Source organism: Pezoporus occidentalis, unplaced genomic scaffold (assembly GCF_034315485.1).
Source record: "Pezoporus occidentalis ecotype Australia unplaced genomic scaffold, CSIRO_AGI_Poc_V1 ctg99, whole genome shotgun sequence".
Lineage (NCBI taxonomy): Eukaryota > Metazoa > Chordata > Aves > Psittaciformes > Psittacidae > Pezoporus > Pezoporus occidentalis.
The window spans coordinates 525,404-541,433 of NW_026916358.1; the positions used below are offsets into that span (position 1 = coordinate 525,404).

A 16,030-nucleotide genomic window follows, 5' to 3' on the forward strand; every position below is an offset into this window, starting at 1 on the left:
CTGCTGTCAAGATGGGAGCTGTCAGCACTGTAGGCTGTAGAACTCTGACAACTTGTTCACCAAAAGAAGAAAAAACACAACAATCAGAATTTACTTCTGTAACAAAAGACTAAAAAACCCAAACAGATGGATCCCAGCAGTAGTCAAGTAATTTCTCAGAATCGTATTTATGAAGGCCTCAGTGCTCTTGGTAAAATTTGGCATGGGCATATTTGGAAAGGTGAGTTAACTATGGATCAGGAAACAGTATGACACAGCCAGCTTTCTTCATAAAACTTTTAAGTAGCAAAACTGAAGAAATACATTCAGCAGCTCTGCACTGAAGAAGTCAAAGAGACACTGGAGGGACAAAATGGAATAAACTGGGCTTTGCTTCAAGCCATGGTGAGAAATCTCCACTCTGGCATTCTCATTTTAACATCTCTTTGGGCAAAAAAGAAAAACCTATCACAACCTCAAAATGAAAAGTATTTCATGTTTCACAAGTTAAAACCTAATGAGGAATGAAGCGCCAACTGGAAACAAAGGCAGACAAGCCAGATGCCAGAAGCAGAGGACTCTCCTTCTGCTTCCAACAGGTAAACTTCTTGGGCTGATGTATTTATACAACTGAAAAATTTTGGTGAAAATGATCTCTGAAGCTGTTTGGGCAAATGATTAATACTATACTCGCAGTGCAAAATTTCTGGCAAACATCAGGGTGCTACAAGATCAGTGAAAAAAGTAACACCCATTTCATTGCTTTCAGTGACACCAACTTTGATGCACAAAAAACCCAGTAAAAAATCAACAGATTAAAATTCAGTAACAGATAGTGCCCCACAATTTTATCCACACAGCAAGTTATTTGGTAACATATGATGTGGACTTCAAATGCAGTTTAAGTAGAGACCTATTTTTTACTCTCATAAAGGGAGGGAAAAAAATGGATATTCTGCACCAATACAGGTATCAGTTTTGTACCAGAGGAGGTATTATCTAGATAGTGTGATCTTCAATCTTTGTATACTTCTAGGACTGTGTGAACCTAGGTATGAGCATTTTTTTAATAAAAGCAGTCCTCTCAAGAATATGCAGACAATTGAAAGTCATCCCAGACATCATGATCTATACTTGAGGACACAGTATATAAATCACTACACAATCAAATCACAGATGAATTTGAATGATGGAAAAAAAGCATGATGGAATGATGGAAAGAATGACAGAAAGCATGAAGTTATCCACGCACAAAAACTATGCATACCCTAATTATACACACATACAATCATAGGATCTATTCTAATATTGCCACAAATTTCTATGTTTTTGGTGGATAGTCCTCTGTCATTAACACATCGACTGCCAGCAACAGACTGTCAGCAAAGACAAACAGTATCGTTAGCTGACCAGAGAGAACATAGCAATGTAAATTGTTGGGTGCTCAACTTGTACGTTCTCTACCAAACACATGGAGAAGAATAACATGATGACATCTAACCTCTCACTGCACTCTCAGGTTTGTTCACTCCATCTTGGAAACAGAAGTTATACATCCATGAACAGCTTACAAAGTCATGGATGGTCTGAAGAACATTTCCTCACAAAATAACAATTAAGTGGCACATAATCAAATCACTAGAGAGCAGGTTTAAAATAAACAAAAGGAAGTACTTCTTCCACACAGTGCCTAATGAAGTTGCAAAACTTACTGCCACGGGACCCTGTGGAGGCCAAAAGAATACATGGATTCAAACCAGGACTACATGAGCTCATGGAGTGTAGGTTTGTAGACAACTATTAAAGCTTAATGGTCCAGAAGCCTCCTCCAGCTAAGGAAAACCCAAATTGCTGATTGAGAAGCATATAACACTGGAGCAATCATATCATATTTGAAGTATTACTCACCATCAAATAATAGAAACAGTACTAAGCTAGACTAGACGGGGTATTTAACACAGTAGGGTATTTTCTATGCTCTCCAGGGAAAAAACAAAACAGAAGAAAACAAAAAATACACAGCTGTTCTCATGCAGTCATGATGGCTTAAGAGTAAGACCTTTCTTTTGTGCATTTGGAATAAGAAAAGCAAAAGTAACCTTGAACAAAACAAAATGTGGGAAAACAGGAAACAGACACTGATGTAGACTGTATCCCAAGCCTTTCAGGTAGTTTAAAAGTGGAGATTAAGGATGTTGGAGAAAGCAGGCAAAAGACTGAAGACCTACAATTTTGAGGAAGGAAGGTTACGTCTGGAGAAGGGCTCATTTTGGTTCTTATATTTTACTGAGCATTACAGGGAGAGACAATACAATTCATCAAAGCACAGGTCTGGTTGACTCATGTTAGTATACACTCATTAGCTGCAGGAAACTGTAATCCTAGAGCTGGTCTTGCTCAGTCATGGGAAAGTTGCTAGCTAAATTAACACTCCTCCTCTTCCAACCTGGTACCAAAATACTGGCTTTAATTGGCAAGCAGAAAAAGAGCTAGAACAAAATGACAGCTACTCAAAGACGATAAAATGATGCCTCAGTTCTGCCACATGGTATCACATTATTAAGACTGACAGTTCATATCTGGATTAGATGAAAATACATACTAAAATAAATGCATAATGAAGGTATAATCTTTGGGGGAGGAGACATGCTGGGAAGCAGTGAATAAAGCCAGTAAAAATGACATGCTTTTGCTCTAATCTTCTGCAGAACTAATTTAACATACATGTACTAGGATAATGCAAAAAAAAAAAAAAGCCAAAGCAATCAAGACTATTCAAGAATTACGACTCAACTCATCAAGCCCCACAGGAAAAATGTCTAGTGGCTGCTACAATCTTTTCTGCCCAACTGGTAGTTTCTGATCATTAGCTGTCTCAAGCGCAGCTGTGGCAGGGTGAGCCATCCCTTGGAGCTAGCCTGGCTGGGCTGGGCTAAGGTTAGTGCTGGGTCATATGGGAAAACTCTCAATGCAGCTGCCTCACCATATTTTGTCTGTGGTTTATAAAATTAACAGGTTTCAAGGAACAAGACATTTCAGTTTTCAATGTGGTTCATGACCAAACCTTCACCAGAGTAAATAAGCTATGGAAAATTCCCAGAGGGCAAAAGAAAACCTCAAACCCAAACACACCATAAGCATGCCCTCTTGTCTTGAAATTACATGATTACAGAAGTTGAGAGGGAGGCAGGGAGAGGTTTTGAAAAAGAAAAGATATTTCAGCAAAGACTAAGCAGCTCACATCTTACAGCACAGGCATTCCCTCTGCCTCAGGGCTGCCAACCAAGAGCTGTAGGCTGTAGGCTCTGAGACGGCCCCTACACAATCACACTCTAAGCCAGGCACCATGATCCAAGCCTGTGGGTGTTCCACACCCCTGCCTTGGAACAGCAAAAATTACTTAAAAATTATAGGCTTTCTGATTAGTTTGGGATGCATATGTGTCATCCGCACCCTTGTGGGCCAGAACGGACAACCAATGCAAAAACAGAGTCAAGAAATGAGAACAGCCACAGCTATTCTTAAAACATGTATCTTTATTTACTGTTCTTCCAGACTAAATCACTTCCAGTGTACCTAGTCAAGAGCAGTTCTTCCCCCAGTTTCAACCCTAGGTAGGGAACAGCACACCATTTCCATTCTCATTTGTCAAATCAGACCATTTTCTTACTGCGACTCCACAGAAAAAAAAAACCACAAAACACAACACCAAAACACCACTTTTTTTCCTAGTCAATCTTGCTTTTTATCGCTGTATATAATCCATGCATTTTAGTTGCTTTCACATACATATTGGGTTCCTGGGATCAATCATAATGCTTGACAAGTATTAACTTCCTGCTTCCAGCCTCCACTTGTTCACCCTCTCATTTCTTTATCTAGAGGCTTTGTCTCATCTGTATGTGTGGTTTTTGGCTATGCTTGGGTTCTTCTCTGCGTCATTTCAAAGACAACAGACTTCCTCCTCCTTGCTTGCTCTAGTGATCTAATTATTACTTGAACACTCAGTACTTTGTGCGGTAAACCTGACCAGACAGAGAAGTTAAAAGCAACTTAAAAGCAAACTTTGTGGTGGATTTGTCAGAACTGTCATCAAAACAATGTGTCTCTGGCTCATGCTAAATACTTATTTGGTAAGGTCATCTTACCTGTAAGGATGCTGTGGAGGACTGTAGTGACAGGACAAGGGGTAATGGGTTAAAAGTTAAACAGGGGAAGTTTAGATTGGGTATAAGGAAGAAGCTCTTTACTGTGAAGGTGGTGAGGCACTGGAATGAGTTGCCCAGGGAAGCTGTGAATGCTCCATCCCTGGCAGTGTTCAGTGCCAGGCTGGACAGAGTCTTGGGTGAGATGGTTTAGTGTCAGGTGTCCCTGCCCATGGCAGGGGGGTTGGAACTGGATGATCTTAAGGTCCTTTCCAACCCTAACTATTCTATGATTCTGTGATCCTATCTTACAACATAGGCACTATACCCCAGGTACCTTGCTTTCCAGGGGTAATGGAGCACTTCTGAATAGTCTCACTTTGTGAATGGGCTTCTCAGGGTACATAAAATAGGCTATTAATCTTCTGATTTATAACAGAGTACTCCAGTGTCTAGTCTGACAGTGAAGAAGTCATGTTTCTTCTTTTCTTTTACTACAGCCTTGCATCGTGAGCGGAGCTCCTTACTCATTCCCAGTGGTTTATGAGGAACTTTGAGGCAATGCTGCATGATGGACTTCCACGTGCACCTTGGCTAACCTCATGTCTGTGCTGGCACATGGTAGCTGCTCTCAAATCAGTGAGCTGACTTCTGTCTTCCACTGCAAGCAAGAACTGTTTCCTGGCCTCCCTCTTACTCCCTCTTAATTCTCTGTGTGTGACCAGGGACCTTGCTAAACCAACCATATTCATGTACTTTAGAGGGGCTTTGTCTGGATGTACCTGCCCCTACCACTACTAAGTACAAACATGCTGTGCCTAGCTCAGAAATTCCCTGAATAATAAACTTCTGTAGGCCAGGACAGTGTGCCACCATGTGACTGCTCTCGTAATTCTTTATCTCCTACTGGACATACTTGGTTACATCTGAACTACTGTTAGTGCACCTTCAAACAAACCTTGAACTTCTCCTCCACTCCACAAAGTAATCTACCAGATCTTCATTCAGGATTTAACATAAACACACAACCCTTTTTTGCCAACAAGCTGATCAAGTGGCCCATTTGTTCTTGAATAAGGCAAAAATTTTCATGATTTATTCAGTCCTGGTTTTAAATTACACTCTGCCTCCATCACCAAAAATACTAACAGAATTATACCCCAACCGCCTCAAAATTTCTTTAACCAATCCATAGTCTGACTCTGCCTTGCCCCGTCCATAGGGAATAATTAGGCTAGCAATACTGCATCCATGTATTGAGTCAAGCCCGTGTCCTTTGGATAAACATTTGAAGCCAAACAATTATTGCCACTAACAGTAAGTGAACTCCAGGTAAAAGCAGATTTCCAAAGTACCTATTCCTTGACTTTTGGAAATGATCTGCTTGTACCAAAGAAAAATTTCCTACTATCCTTCTCACCTGGATGCTTTTTGTACTGGGAACAGACTAGTTTCCTCTAAAACTGGTTGTAACATACTGTAAATTGCTCACAGTGATGTACTCTGGTTCACCTTCACCTTATGCCTCATTCAGACAAAAAATGTTACAGTTCTGTGTAGTGTCTGGTGACCACTGTTCACACTGGTAGAATGAACCTCCAGGAAAACCATTCTCCTTTAGGAACCCTGACAATATCCTATGCTCTTTGGAAGATACCCTGATCTTTGTTTAAGGGGGGGTTTAGGGTTTTGTTGTTTGTTTTTTTCTTACCCTCTGACAGGATTAATAGTCAATTGGAGCTACTCTTCCTTCCTTCACATGACCAATTCATAAACTCTGACACTAAATGAAATTCTGCCCCATTCAAACAAATGGCAAAACATCACCTGGGACCAACATTTCACTCGATGTGCATTCTCTTAAAATAAAGGTTGTACAGCATTTGATGCATTGGCTCCAAAATGCGTCTACAAAGGGCACATTATACGCTCAAAGCTACCTGCATTTTGGTTTCTGAAATCTGGACAGAGTGGCTGTGCAAGCAACTGTTTTCATTTTTCCCCTTAAAATACCCTCCAAAGACTCCATACCAGAATCACAACAGAAACTTTGAAACTCAGAGATTAGATCTGCAACCCCACATAAGTACTGCCTTTTCTTCCCCATTTCCAGCTGAATTCAGAACAGTTGCAGCCCAGCAACACATTTAAACATGATCTTAAACTCGTGTTATCCTGAACACAGGTTCCCTCCTGAACTGACCTACAGTTTTTGCAGCCTCATGCAGCACCCAGACTAGCTTTTAGCCCTAACTAGACAGCTCTGTATACGCAACATTTCTGTCCCGCACACACAATTCTTATTAACAAAAGGTTGTTAATGGCGACTTGCTTCGGACAGAGCAGAGGAAGAGGAACTGACTGGTGATGTTTGGGTCTGAACAACAATTTCCTTCCCAGGTATTCACTGAATATATTTTATAGCAAAACAGGAACAAATATTCATACAAAGCCAACCAACAACATATAGAAAGCAAATGAAAGTTAACGAGCACAACCCCTACTTACCCGATCTTAACAAAAAATATTACAGATATTACAGTAAAGCTAAAGAATGCTAAGAATTGCTTTATTAAAATAAGGAAAAAAAACAACTGTCAGTACATATGCATCCCACTTCAAATAAACTGCAAGATTTGATCATGTCAGTAGACATCTAAACATTTCTTACTAGTTTAAAAATCATACAGACTTTTTTCTGCTATTAATATGGAAGCTGTCCTCCATGTACAGTTCAAAACATCCAATTTGCTTCCCAATATCAGCTCTCGAAAGACTTTTAAACCCACACATTTAGAGAGAACCATCTGTACTCTGCACTAAATAGAGAACAGACTAAGAAGTGGGTGTTAGCCATCCTGTTCTCCCAGAACAAGGAGTTAATCCATTAGCAGTTAAACCAGTTTGAGTCAATTACAGAAGGGTTGTAAGCTTCCTAAAAGCCACTTCAGAAAAGTTTTTAGTTAGAGTAATATAAAAAAAATGGTTAAATTATCTTCTGTGACAGCGCCCTGAGGCCTTGAAGAAAGACACAAGCTTGCTGAAATTTTGAACAGCATTGATTTAGTGACTCTTACTGGCATTAACAACATCATTTCCTCCTGCCTTGGTTTTGGACTTGCAACCCCAGTTATTAACAGGGAGTGACAGATGAATGATGGGAGAGTAAAGAGAAAAGGTAAGTAAGGGGATGGTGTTACTTTTAGCATATGTTGATTTTCAGAAGAGACAAAAGAACCAAATAAAAGTTGCAGCAAAGCAAGAAGTATGTGAAAATTAAGGAAAGCAACACAAAAGAAGAGGTACAATCAGGAAAGGATAAATCTGCCCAATGACAGCACTATATTGGTTCTTGTAGGGGAAGTGAAGAAATTAGAATCTGATGTAGTAGGGCAGGAAGCCCAGGAATTGGTCAACATATCATGGCAGTTACAGAAGCATGTGTATTAAAGCAGCATGGTGAGGAACGCAAGAGGAGTGAAGCACAAAAAACAATTACAACATGCAGCAAACAATTAGAGCCTGGACAGCGGCTTTAGCTGAGCCGACTGTGGCCTACAGCAATACTAAATTGACGCAATCGATAGCGTCTGTACAGGCAGATAAAGGAAGAAAGAAGACCAAAGACCAAAAGGCATGATAGCTGGACACAGAAAGGCTGTTATAGCTACATAATGAAGCCAGCCAGTGACACAAAAATCTCCCATGTTGTTTTTCTTTGCTTGGAAATGTAGGTCGGTCTCCAGAAGGCACACAGCGTGCTATATGGGATATACAGGGTTTATGGAAAGCAAACTGCAACAAACTCAGACTTGAGGACTAAGTTTAATCTGCTACCGAGAAGGAGCTGCCTGTACACACAGCACAACCTCTCCTTTCAGGCAGGGCCTGCATGTCACTGCACACATGCACAAGCACATAAGCAAACAAAATAAGCTGTGTGAGCATGTCCTGACTTTTCCCTTCTGCCAGTCAATAGGGGCCACAAAAACCTACAACTAAGAGATGGACTGAAAACCGTGTGACAAAAAGGAAGGTAAAATGAAGAAGCCAGTTTTGGAATGACTGAAATGCATCCCAAAAATGGGGTGTGATACTTGGCAGGGTAAAAGTTACCAAGAATACAGCCAAAGAAAAAGTTTTTGAACCTACTTGCAGGGATTTGATTACGAAGTAAATAAAAATATAAGAGAGGAAAAAGAGACTAAACCCAGAAGTTTTAAAGAAATTATGACACAAATAAATAAGGCACCTGGAGGACTGCGGGGAGTATTTGACTATAAGAAAAGAGCAGCAAAACAGAAGCAGCATCCTCTTAACTTACCTAGAGGTGCCCTACCTAGCTGGTGAGTAGGGACCTCCTCCGAAGCGCTGAGTATTGCAAAGCCAAACATCTGTCCCAGGCTGGCCACAGATGGTAATATTTTAAATAAAAATTCAGACATGCCGGTAAGCGAACTGAAAAGACAGACATCTGTGACAACCAGGAGAGCAGGATATACAGCAGATTGGAGGAAAGCATCTGAATTTCATGCCACAACACACTGGAACCACAGGGAACAATAACCCAGAACTCTTGGGCCAAGGGAATGCACTAGCTAAGAGTCTGGATCAAATCTCAACAACTTTTGGGTAACAGGGGGTGCACACAGGAAGGGAAGGCAAGGGAGCGAGACAGCTTAATGAGAGCTGTGGTGCTGACACAGCCAGTTTCTTCATCCCTATCCAGTCCAAGTATAAGAATTTCTCCACTAAATAAATCCTTGAAGATTCTTTCACATAGATTCTCACATCATATATTTCACCAGATGTATTACAGTAGCAAATACACTATTCTAAATGAAAAAAAAAAAAAGTCACAGTTTAAAAGGAAGCAATTATTTGTGGACCTAGAAAACAACCAAAGGTACCTTCAAACACTACGTGGAGGCTACAACCTTCTGTGCTGGGCATGCTTTGGCACACCTGAGGTAGGTGAAACTTTTAATGCTTAAAAAAAACAACTTGAAACAACTCAGAACAACTTTTGATTACATTTATGTGAATAATCAGATTATCTGGGATCTTGATTAACAATACTTATTATTAAAGGGCAGTGAACTTTACTACACATGCAATAATTTCATTAAGGAATTCAAATTAAGCTGATTCATCACTTCTACTGAAACCTCATGGCAGTTAAGTTGCCAGCTGAGTCCCAAAGTAATGCTGATGCATTAAATCCATTTTGATAGGAGAACTGGGCTAAGGTTATACAAATTGTGTCACAGTTAACACAGAAATGCTCTCCACCTAGAATTCAAGAAATAGTATTAATAGCTTGATGCATAGATTTATGCAACTAAAAAGATGTTAACGTGTCTCACTGGGATTACTGACAATGCAATAATCAAGCAGGGGAGGCAAAAAAATTAAATAAAATAGCACATAAAATCACAGGTATTTAACAGTAAAATCAAGGCATTACATCCTCAAAAACTGTATTTTTTTGTATTTTGTATTATGTATTTTAATCAAAGTACAGAAATAATCCAAATCAACATTCAGATACACCAAGTTTGTGAAAAGCAGGAAGAACTGTGGAAAGTTCTTCAGTTATCCAAACAGCAACACAGATCAGGCTTGTTAAGTTTCATTTATCTGAAGTTCTAACACTAATGCAGATATTGCTATTCATAACAAGAAGCACAAACATCACACGCATCAAAAAGCATGACCGTACGCTGCCTAGTTTAAATTGTTCCTCCAATCCTACAAGTCCACCTACCTTACTGTGACACTTGATTATGCCAGAATCACTGAAGTGGGTAGTGAAACATCTCACATGTAAGGCAATACACGTGCAGCTTTCCAGAGCTAGTGTAGCACTTTCACTGATCAATTACTACCCTTTCCTTCTCAGTGCTGGGTATCCTCTTAGGACTGTTGGTGTCCTTAGCTCCTGCTATAGCCTCTCCCCTACAAGTTTCAGCAGAGAAAGGGATCATCTCTCCTACACATCTGCTATAGTGTTCTGTGCCTAGAGGATCACACTGTGAATATATTACAGAAATTGCAGGAAGGATGTTTTGGGGCCATTCTGTGGAAATACCAAAGAAAGTGGGTTCTGCAGACAAACCCTTCCCTTAGCAGTGAAACCTTAATAAAGCATCATCCTCTGCAACATCACAACTGTAAAGCACCAGGCTCCTAAGACTCTCCACAATTTTTAAGACATTGGTAAAGTACCCACCTGGAACGATCCTGCCTGATGCTTTCTCCTCTAAAACCATACAGATACATTGTGTTATAGGTAGCATTTCAGAAAATAAAAAAAAATAAACTATTTAGACTTTTTTTCTGAGTGATGGCTTACTACTGAATTATCACAGAGCAATACGCAGGAGCTGCTTGGGGAGGAAGGCACAGACTCTTAATGGAAGACAAAATACCTTGACCAGTTGGATGGGATAAAGGACTAGATGAGATTTCCTGCACAATGAGAGCACATCAGAATGGTAAACCTAGTACCCTACCAGGAGCAAAGCATTACACATATTGTGAACAGCTTCTGCTGGCACACTATCCCCCTTTCTACCCTGAAATGTCAGTCATGTCCTAGGTTCAGCTAAAATCTATGATATCCCACCCAAAGAAGGCTCTGCTTCACCAAGTGGTGGTTATATTGTTGTTTGCACAGAACTAAGACATCTGGTGATGAAAAACAATGTCAAGTAAATGCTCCTTAAAAGTTTTTAGTGTCTTGTCACTTGAGATCTTCTTAGGGAAAAACAAGATGCAAATTAAGACATGGTCAGGTAGGCATTCTGGTATAACCAGCTGTAATTAATAGCCCACATCAGCTTTGTAATTCCACTTATTGCACAAACAGTTCATACTTGCATTAAGTTTCTCCTTGCATTCTGGGACCAAAAGGGATTTTTGGGATCACAGTCTGGGTTCTTTCAGGACAGTGATGAAAGCTCTCATGTACTCAAGTTGTGCAACGAGTTCATGATGTCTACTGCATCTCCAGAGCACCTTCTTGAAAGAAATCAAGGCTTAATTCAAAGGACTGTCAATGATTAAAACATCTTTACAATGTTCTACAGGAAACACTTCACTGGTTAATGAGCAGGGGGGTGAAGGTGGTATGCGGTATTTTACTACTTGTTTCATCACTAGGTTAGCCTTTTGCTTCCAACCACTGGGTATTACTGTGGTAAGAAGAAATACCCAGAAGGACTCCCATCTGAACATTGTGCACACTGTGGTTTCATCCACTTTGAAGCTTTTCTTGCATGAATCAAACACTTGCTCACTGTGAGACACATTTACCAAATCTGGTTCTTCCTGCAGTTATTCTGTGAACCCTTGTGAGTTCAACAGCATCCTTTTTAGCCTGGTCTCCTAAAGATATGGGTTTATGAGAAAATGCTTTCTGTCTACATTTGGCCAGTCTCCCACTGTTGATGTTTTCAGTCATTTCCACAAAATGTGAAAAAGTTGGAGAGCCCTCAAAAGATACTCCAGTTCCATGAATTTTGTGAAATCCAATGGCTGTGTAGAGAATAGAGCACCACTGGATGTCCCCAGGGAGGAAAGGGAGAGTTCAGCAATTCTCTGTAGCCTTTGACTCAACAGTACATGAACAAAGTCGGCCATTGCACCATGCCACCTCTTTCCAACATGTTTAGGCTAGCAAAGCAGGAAATGGCAACATGGCACTGACTGGCCAACAACTAAAAGAGTAACACCACTTGCAGCCAGTATATCTGTAGCTGTATAGAGTCTAGCTGAATTCTTGCTTCTGTTTGAAGCGTATATGAAATTATTACAAAACCATCACCTTGGAAGCAAGTCAACTGTAAAATGAGTTGAAATTAATTGCAGACATACTGCCTCCAAAAGCACAGCCTCCTTGCCAATTTCCGAGCTTGTTAGAATGGTATCATGCATTTTCTTTCAAAATATTTCCCTTTTCTCTTTGTATTTAAAAGAACAAAATGATTAAAGGAGGAACTAGCAAACTACCTTGTACAGCGGGAAGCAAGAGTGACACAGTGAAAATTACTGATTATAAAGTGCTATTACACATGTATATTAAAAGACTTTTACTCTTTCCCACTCACAAGTGCTTTGTTTGTTACAAATACATAATTAGCAACACAGATGAAACATTTCACAATCAGCTCTTACTAGAAATGCCAGAAAATGGCATCCAAGTCAAAGGTTTACACCAAGGCGGGGGTACAGGGGGGGGAGTACAGTGTATCTCAGATTATATTAGCTCTGTGGACTGTGAAAAGAATTTGGTCAAAGTACATAGCCAGTTGTGCTCCCAGTTCAATAAATGTACCCAGAAACATGAACATGACTTCTAGCTCACCCAGATGGTGGAGTAGGGAAAGAGATACTTTCTCATTATTGCCCCATACACTGTCAGACTTCTCAACAAATAGATCTGTGAACAATTGAGTTAATGAAGGGTGTTTCCTATGCATTGTACACCATGTCTACTCCCTTAAACTTCCAAAAAAAAACCCCCAACTTCAACACCTGTGGCCCTATGACTTCCTCTTTACCCTGCAGCTTCCCCTATTCCTAAAATACCTTGATGTTCCCAGTTCCTTGTTCTGCTAAGTAAATACTACCTTGGCAAGTGTTGCTCTTGAAGCAATAGACAAAAAACTTGCAGTTTCAACAGTCATTCAGAATGTAACAGCATATAAATTTACCTCTGTATTATGCTTAACACTGTGTACTTCAAAGAGCCTTTTGATACAGGTCATACTGCAAGACAGCCAACTAATTTTTCCTAGGGCCCTACCTCAAACATAATTGAACTTCTGTAGCTGATCACCATTAAAGGACATTTGGGGTAAGGTCAACATATCCAAGGTGCTAACAATTCATAGGTCTCAAAATCCATGCATCTCTTACAAATACAGGTACTACAGGAATTCTAATGCCGCCCCCAATCAACCTAACACTGTGACCTCAAGCACACTGAGAAGTTAAGTCATTAATCAAAAGGATTTTTGCTTGAATAATTTCCCTCCATTTATAAACTCAGACCATGCTTACTCTGTGTAAAACAGGAAGTATTGTGTATTTGAACAGTACATAGCACTTACTGTTGGAACAGCCTTAGAAGAGTTACATTCCAGTCTTGAATTACAAACTCAGTTTTGTATGTATCCCAGACAGCCATGTGATGACAATTCAATCTCAAAGGTGAGCACTAAACATGTCCTGCTGGAGGTGGACTACTGCCAAAGGGTGTAATTGAAGAATTTGCTCTTGATTAGGATTACAGATGATACTTGTTTGTGATTTGAGTAAACAAAGAATGTTATGAACAGAGAAGAAGCACTGAAAAAGCACTGTCCTGGGTTCAGCAGTAGCAGTTTTCTGCAGCAAATTCTTCATATGCACCACAGGAACTTTCAAGCATTGGGATACACACTTACCAAAGGCCACCTGGTTGGTCAACACCAGAGGATCTGCCAACAGGGCTGGCCCAGCCCAGTCAGAACTTTTACATATTGTAGAGGGGGACAAAGTTCCTGTGGTGCATATGAAGAATTTGCTGGAGAAGACAGTCTGGATAATTCCTGCTTCAGGTAAAGGCAAACCCACTCGTGGGATTGCTTTTGCTCAGGGACCTGGATATACTTGGTGGGTAATGCGGGAAGATGGGGAAGTCCAATGTATACCTCAAGGGGATTTGATTTTAGGGGAAAACAGCTAGTGAACTCAATTGTATGCTGTTGCCTGCTGTGTAATGCTTTTATAGCCCATCAACTAGATGTCTCCAGGTCACCAGCGACTGGCCCTGACTTCCCTCCAGCCATCATCCCAACAGAGAATGAACTTTGAACATCATGGACCGAATGGACTCGGCAGCATTACAGGGATTGGTCCATGCACTAAGAAAATGATTTTTCCTCTTGGTCTGTATGTATATGGATGTATATATGTGGGAGAGCGATGGTGTATTGAAAATGTGGGATCTGAGCACGATGTGAATGGTATGGAATAAGGGGTGGATAATGTCCCGGGTTCAGCAGTAGCAGTCATTTTTTTTTTTCCTTTGTGTTAGCTGGTGCAGTGCTGTGTTTTGACTTCCAGCCTGAGAACAGTGTTGGTGAAGTCGATGTTTTCAGTTGTTGCTAAATGATGTTTACCCTGACCAAGGACTTTGTGAGGCTCATGCTCTGCCAGGGAGGAGGGGAAGCCGGGAGGAAGCAGAGACGGGGCGCCTGACCCGGGCTAGCCAGGGAGGTATTCCATACCACAGCACGTCATGCCCGGGGTGGGGGGTGACTGGGAGTTACCCGGAAGGGCACGGGCTTCCGGGTGGAACTCGTTTTCTTGGCCGGTGGTATCGTATTCTCTTCCCTTGTTATTTTCCTTTATCATTGTTGTAGTTGATAGTAGCGGTAGTGATTTGTGTTGTACATTGGTTGCTGGACTGTTCTTGTCTCAACCCGTGGGAGTTGCACTTCTTCGATCCTCCTCCCCGTTCCTCCGGGAGTGGGGAAGGGGAGAACCCCGGTGGGGGGGGGACACGGACCTCGATTGTTGTCAGCTCGGCACCACTCACTGGGAGTGAGTGAACAAGTTACCTGACTGGGTTTAAACCACGACAACACTGAATACAAAACCAAAGAAGGATGAAAGCTTCCCACTTTATTTAGTAGGAAACATGGCACCAGGAGATAGCATTTATAGATATGGTGGGTTTGGTGGAGAGTAAGCAATTTAAACTTGAGTTGGGCTACAAAACAGTCAACAGAAGTTTTGGTGAGAATGCAGATGCAAAGGGGAGAGAACTACTTAGATGGCAGGCAGTGTAACCTCAATGCTACCAGAGATGAGAGGAAGGAAAAATATTGATGTACTATATGCTAAAGCCTTGGACAGAAATACATATCCATGCCTTCTCTTTTCCCCTTCCTACTCCCCAAAACCTGCAGTATTGCAGCACTACATGATAAAAATAGCAGATACTATGTGATTTAATATCTGAGCAATTTTCCCCAGTTTGTTATGAAACACACACAAGATTAAAAGCATGACCAAGGTGCAATCCTGCAGGGAAAGGCACAGCTTGATGCAGGGTATGCTTTCTAGAGAAAGGAGAGAGTGACGCATTTTAATGGATGCATGAGTTTATTGAAGGTGAAGCTTTGAAACCACTTTGTGCCCTCGTTAGCATTCCCTACCAGCAGCAAAGAGAAGTCAAACTGTTTCAGAATGCTGTGAGGTAACCTGATTGATGCGTACGTTAAACGGGCCTGCTCATGGTCAGCAATACTGCTGGGTTTTTTCCTGATTCAGCTCATGTTTCAGGCAGGAAAATAAGCTTCATTTGACCCTGAAGCAAGTTCAAAGCCGGCTGTATGCTGTGTATTTCTGCAACAGAGTAGAAACTTCTCTACAGCAACATATAACAATATGTTCTCTAAGTCTGGAAGCAGAAAACCCAAGAGGCAGGGTGGCTCAGGGACCCATGAAAGCAAGGGAAGTATGCTGAGAGCTGTAACTTCACAGGAAGAGCACCCACTGCAAGCTCTGGCCTCAGACTACTTCCAGACTCAATAGGAGCGGCAGCCTTGCACCAGGCCAACATACCACAAACAGCCTGAGACTGAGCACCACTACCTCACACAGTAACAAATCAGTGTCATCAGCACATTGCCTCCATGAGCACCTCCTGGCTACTGAACACCCTCCTCTAATTTGGAAAAGGAAAGTGCAGTATGGCACACCACACTCAAATGAGGAGCAAATCCTGCTCAATACTGGCTCAATCCAGCTATTAAGTAACCGGAGTCCACCCAACAGCACCACGACCAATTAAAGAAAACTGGAATACTATGAGAGATTATAGACATTACATCAAGCAAATCGGTTCCACT

General features: G+C 41.1%; 1 protein-coding gene across 2 annotated transcripts in view; it reads right to left on the minus strand.

Moving 5' to 3' along the window:
* The window catches only part of RASA3 (RAS p21 protein activator 3), a 132,824-nt gene that overhangs the window by 33,953 nt on the left and 82,841 nt on the right, over positions 1-16,030 (minus strand). The window lies entirely within an intron of this gene.